This window comes from Triticum dicoccoides, chromosome 5A (genome assembly GCF_002162155.2).
Source record: "Triticum dicoccoides isolate Atlit2015 ecotype Zavitan chromosome 5A, WEW_v2.0, whole genome shotgun sequence".
Lineage (NCBI taxonomy): Eukaryota > Viridiplantae > Streptophyta > Magnoliopsida > Poales > Poaceae > Triticum > Triticum dicoccoides.
The window spans coordinates 511,701,377-511,707,277 of record NC_041388.1 but is presented as its reverse complement, the minus strand read 5'-3'; positions in this window follow the sequence as shown (position 1 = coordinate 511,707,277).

Here is a 5,901-nt window from a genome sequence, read left to right as displayed (position 1 = left end):
GATCCACCTCGCTCTCTCCCTTGTTCCCCACCACGTCCGAGCGCTGCCATGGACCTGCCGCCATGAACGCACGGACACAGCCATCGCCTCGCCTCGCCAGCGTGTCCGTCGGCTTCTCCATCATCTTCCTCGTCCACCGGTGGCTACAGCTGGAGCTAGGAGGCACTGCTGCAACGGTTCACCTCCTTCCACATCTCCGGTCGCCGCCGTTCTTCACCAACTCCGACGACGCCCCCTGCTGCTACTAAACCACCACGGGCCATCTTGCGTGCCGCACGGTGAGCTCCTCCGCCTCCTACTCCTTCTTGTTAAGCCCCTCGCGCATCGTAGCTACCTCATCGCCGTGGCCGTGAGCCCGTCGCCGCGGATCGCCTCGCCGCCGTGGCCATGCTCTCCGTCATGCTCTTCTGAGCACGGCATCGTGCTCCTGATGCTCACCGGAGCCCTACGCGCCCACGCACTAGCCTCCCCGTGCCTCCTAGCGTGTTTCCCACCGGTGACCAAATTGCCACGGGGTCGAGCCCTTTGTGCTCAGCGCGTCGCGCAGCTCCACCCTAGCCTTCCCGTTAGCCCCGACGCGCGCTGCGTCGCCGTCTTCATCTCACGCCCGAACCACCTCGCCGCCGTCGAGCCTGTAGCGCTCGATTCCGGCCACCCCCACCGCCGTGCTCCCCTCCATCGGACGCGGCGCGAAGAGGCCGTTCCAGAGAGCGAAAACGAACTCCATGGGCGAAATCTGACGCTCGCCCGAGCCGCGCCGCCGCGAAAACGAACTCGCCGGCGTCTAAACGCCGGCCGGCTGACGTGGCATGCATGGGGCCCCACCCTGGGTCACTGCCAGTGGGCCTGGGGGGCCCCAACTGGCCAAGTTGACCGGGTCAACTACGCCGATGTGGCAGCTACTGCCACTGACATGCGGGCCCCATCCCATAAAACAAATAAAAACAAATAGATAAACTGCTAATTAATTAAATAAATTAATTAAAACCTAATCTCTCACTGACTACTGGGCCCTACCTGCTAATTAACCCATTTAATTAGTTTCAAAACTCTGTTAATGCCCCTGACAATGACATGTGGGTCCCACTGGACCCACCTGTCTGGTTTGACTGGTCAACCGACCAGTTGACCTGCTGACATCACTCTGATGTCATGCTTGCGTCATCAGACACTGTTCTGGATAATGTTGGCTTTAGATAAATAATTAAAATCATAAAATGATTTAAATCTTTAGAAAATCATATCTTTTAATCCGTAACTCGGATGAAAATACTTTCTACATGAAAGTTGCTCAGAACGACTAGACGAATCCGGATATGCAGCCCGTTCGTCCGCCACACATCCCTAGCATAGCGAACACGCAACTTTCCCCTCCGGTTCACCGGTCCGAAAATGCGAAACACCAGGAATACTTTCCCGGATGTTTTCCCCCTTCGTTGGTATCACCTACTACCGCGATTGGGCACACCTAGCATCATTACTTGTCATGTCATGCATCGATATGCATCTGTTTGCATTGTATTCATTGTTTCTTCCCCCTCTTCTCTCCGGTAGACTACGAGACCGACGCTGCTGCTGCCCAGTTCGACTACGGAGTTGACGACCCCTCCTTCTTGCCAGAGCAATCAGGCAAGCCCCCCCTTTGATCACCAGATATCGCCTATTCTTCTCTATATTGCTTGCATTAGAGTAGAGTAGCATGTTACTGCTTTCCGTTAATCCTATTCTGATGCATAGCCTGACATTGTTGCTACAGTCATTGATACCTTACCCGCAATCCTAAATGCTTAGTATAGGATGCTAGTTTATCATCATTGGCCCTACATTCTTGTCAGTCTGCCTTGCTATACTATCGGGCCGTGATCACATGGGAGGTGATCATGGGTATATACTATACATATATACATACTACAGATGGTGACTAATGTCGGGTCCGCTCGAAGAGTACCCGCGAGTGATTCACGGATTGGGGGCTGAAAGGACCTTTGTCCCGACGGCCCTCTGTGTGGATCTTTGTGGCGGAGCGACATGGCAGGTTGAGACCACCTAGGCGAGAGGTGGGCCTGGCCCTGGCCGGCGTCCGCGGTTGCTTCATAATAACACGCTTAACGAGATCTTGGTATTTGATCTGAGTCTGGCCACTGGCCTATACGCACTAACCAACTACGTGGGAAAGATATGGGCACTCGACGTCGTGGTATCAGCCGAAGCCTTCTTGACATCAGCGACTGAGTGGCACGCGCCGGATTGGAACGTAAGCCTGCACTTGTATTAAGGGGGCTAGTTCTGCTTCCGGCCGCGTTCGCAACGTGCAGGTGTGCAAAGGGCGATGGGCCTAGACCCCTGCGCCATAGGAGTTAGACCGGCGTGCTGACCTCTCTGTTGTGCCTAGGTGGGGCTGCGACGTGTTGATCTTCCGAGGCCGGGCATGACCCAGGAAAGTGTGTCCGGCCAAATGGGATCGAGTGTGTTGGGTTATGTGGTGCACCCCTGCAGGGAAGTTTATCTATTCGAATAGACGTGTCCCTCGGTAAAAGGATGACCCAGAGTTGTACCTTGACCTTATGACAACTAGAACCGGATACTTAGTAAAACACACCCAGACAAGTTCCACAGACAACCCGGTGATCGCTTTTCCACAGGCCAACGAGGAGAGGATCGCCGGGTAGGATTATGCTATGCGATGTTACTGGAGATGCTACTTGGAGATGCTACTTGGAGGACTTCAATCTACTCTCTTCTACATACTGCAAGACGGAGGCTGCCAGAAGCGTAGTCTTCGATAGGATTAGCTATCCCCCTCTTATTCTGGCATTCTGTAGTTCAGTCCACTGATATGGCCCTTTACACATATACCCATGCATATGTAGTGTAGATCCTTGCTTGCGAGTACTTTGGATGAGTAATCACGGTTGCTTTCTCCCCCCTTTTCCCCCTTTCCTTTCTTTCTGGTTGTCGCAACCAGATGCTGGAGTCCAGGAGCCAGACGCCACCGTCGACGACGACCCCTACTACACTGGAGGTGCCTACTACTACGTGCAGGCCGCTGACGACGACCAGGAGTAGTTTAGGAGGATCCCAGGCAGGAGGCCTGCGCCTCTTTCGATCTGTATCCCAGTTTGTGCTAGCCTTCTTAAGGCAAACTTGTTTAACTTATGTCTGTACTCAGATATTGTTGCTTCCGCTGACTCGTCTATGATCGAGCACTTGTATTCGAGCCCTCGAGGCCCCTGGCTTGTATTATGATGCTTGTATGACTTATTTATGTTTTTAGAGTTGTGTTGTGATATCTTCCCGTGAGTCCCTGATCTTGATCGTACACGTTTGCATGCATGATTAGTGTACGATTGAATCGGGGGCGTCACACTGATATCCGTAGTTGTAACTGGGGTCGTACTGAGATGCAGCAGCAAATGCCTCCTGAGCTGCGGCATGTTGGCGAGCCGCCTCTGCTCTCCGCTCGTGTTCAACTGCTTCCTCCCTGGTAACAACATATCTTCCTTTTGCGTGGTAATCAAAAAGGAAAGGAGCAGGAAGAGTAACATGCACAGAGCTATGTCTGTCAAAGATTAGTCGATACTGGAGAAATTGTTCATTCCTCTTAAGAAAATGATGTTTGACCATAGCGTCGTAATCTAAGTAAGCAGGAGGCAACATCATATCACCCTCTCGTGGGGCTATACCAAGATAATTGGCCACAAGGATCGCATAAATTCCTCCAAATAAATCTCCAGCTCTACCATTTTTATGCAACCTACGTGCAACTATTGCCCCCAAGTTATAATCTTTATAACCTAACACAGCACTCTTGAGGACACAAAGATCAGGCACACACATATGACATGCTTCATCTTTACCGTTAATGCATCTACCAATGAAGAGAGCAAAATAATGTATAGCAGGAAAATGAATGATCCCTATGGTAGCTTGTGTAATATCTCTAGATTCTCCCACAGTAATACTAGCAAGGAAATCTCTAAATTCAGATTTGTGGGGATCATTAATACTTCCCCACTGCGGGACTTTGCAAGCAGTAGTAAAATCTTACAGGTCCATGGTATATGATTTATCATAAATATCAAATAGGACACTCTGAGAATTACGCGAAGATGAAAATTTAAACCTTCTCACGAAAGAATCAGTTAGATAGTAGTACTGAGGACACTTATCTTGCATGAAGTCCTCAAGATCGGCATTACGCACATATGTATAAAATTCATCCTTAATGCCCGCATTGACCATAAACTCTTCTGACGGCCATTCACAAGACCGCACTTTAGCTTCCCTTGGTGGTTCATCGTCTTGCTCACGCATAGCACGCCTAGGTCCTTTCTTTATTGAGGAACCACCTTGGTATATTTTCCTGAACATATTTCTTTTCTGCAATATTTCTGAAATTTTAATAACTTCAAAATAAAATTGAATTAAACTAAACAAGATTGATAGGAACTACTCCTACAAGTGCCTAGGGCCTATATCATGCATTAGAATTACTTGGGAACTCATAAATTTAACATGCAAGCTCAAGAACAGGGTCACCAGGACAGAATGGATTTGCAATGAATAAAGCACTAGAACAAAAACTAATTGGACCAATGGAGGAGTCACATACCAAGCAACAATCTCCCAAAGCAGTTTTGTGAATGGAGCTTTGAGCAAGGAGATCGAAAATCGCAGTAAAATGAGCTAGAACTCGTGCTTGAGCTGGATGGGGATTTTTTTGGGAAGAAGATGGAGTGTGTGGGTGCTGGCATAAGTGGAGGGGGCCCACCAGGGGCCCACGAGACGGGGGGTGTGCCCAGAGGGGGTGGGCGCGCCCTCCACTCTCGTGGCCTGGTGCTTTCCCCTCCTGAAGTGATTTCAGTGCCTAAAATCTCAAATATTCCATAAAAATCATACTTAATTTGCAGGGCATTTGGAACACTTTTATTTTCGGGATATTTTTCATTGCACAGATAATTCAGAAAACAGATGGATAATACTATTTTTGCTTTATTTATTTTAAATAACAGAAAGTAAAAAAGAGGGTACAGAAGGTTGTGCCTTCTAGTTTCATCCATCTCATGATCATCAAAATGAATCCACTAACAAGGTTGATCAAGTCTTGTTAACAACTCATTCTGAATAACACGGAACTGGAGAAATTTCAAAGTGACACTAGGTTACCTCAACGGGGATATGAACATCCCCAACAATAAGAATATCATACTTTTTCTTGACAGTAGGGAGAGGAAATTTAAAACCTCCAATAATAATTGATGGAATTTTCTCAATAGTATTTATGCTGTGAACTTGAGGTTGTTTCCTCAGAAAATGTACCGTGTGCTCATTTCCATTAACATGAAAGGTGACATTGCCTTTGTTGCAATCAATAACATCTCCTGCAGTATTTAAAAAGGGTCTACCAAGGATAATAGACATACTATCGTCCTCAGGAATATCAAGAATGATGAAATCTGTTAAGATAGTAACATTCGCAACAACAATAGGCACGTCCTCACAAATGCCGACAGGTATAGCAGTTGATTTATCAGCCATTTGCAAGGATATCTCAGTGGGTGTCAACTTACTTAATTCAAGTCTACGGTACAAGGAAAGAGGCATAACACTAACACCGGCTCCTAAATCACATAAAGCAGTTTTAACATAATTTCTTTTAATAGAGCAAGGTATAGTGGGTACTCCGGGATCACCAAGTTTCTTAGGTATTCCATCCTTAAAGGTATAGTTAGCAAGCATGGTGGAAATCTCGGCTTTAGGTATTTTCCTCTTATTTGTAATGATATCTTTCATATATTTAGCATAAGGGTTTGTTTTAAGCATATCAGTTAAGCGCATGCGTAAGAAAATAGGTCTAATCATTTCAGCAAAACGCTCAAAGTCCTCATCATCCTTTGTCTT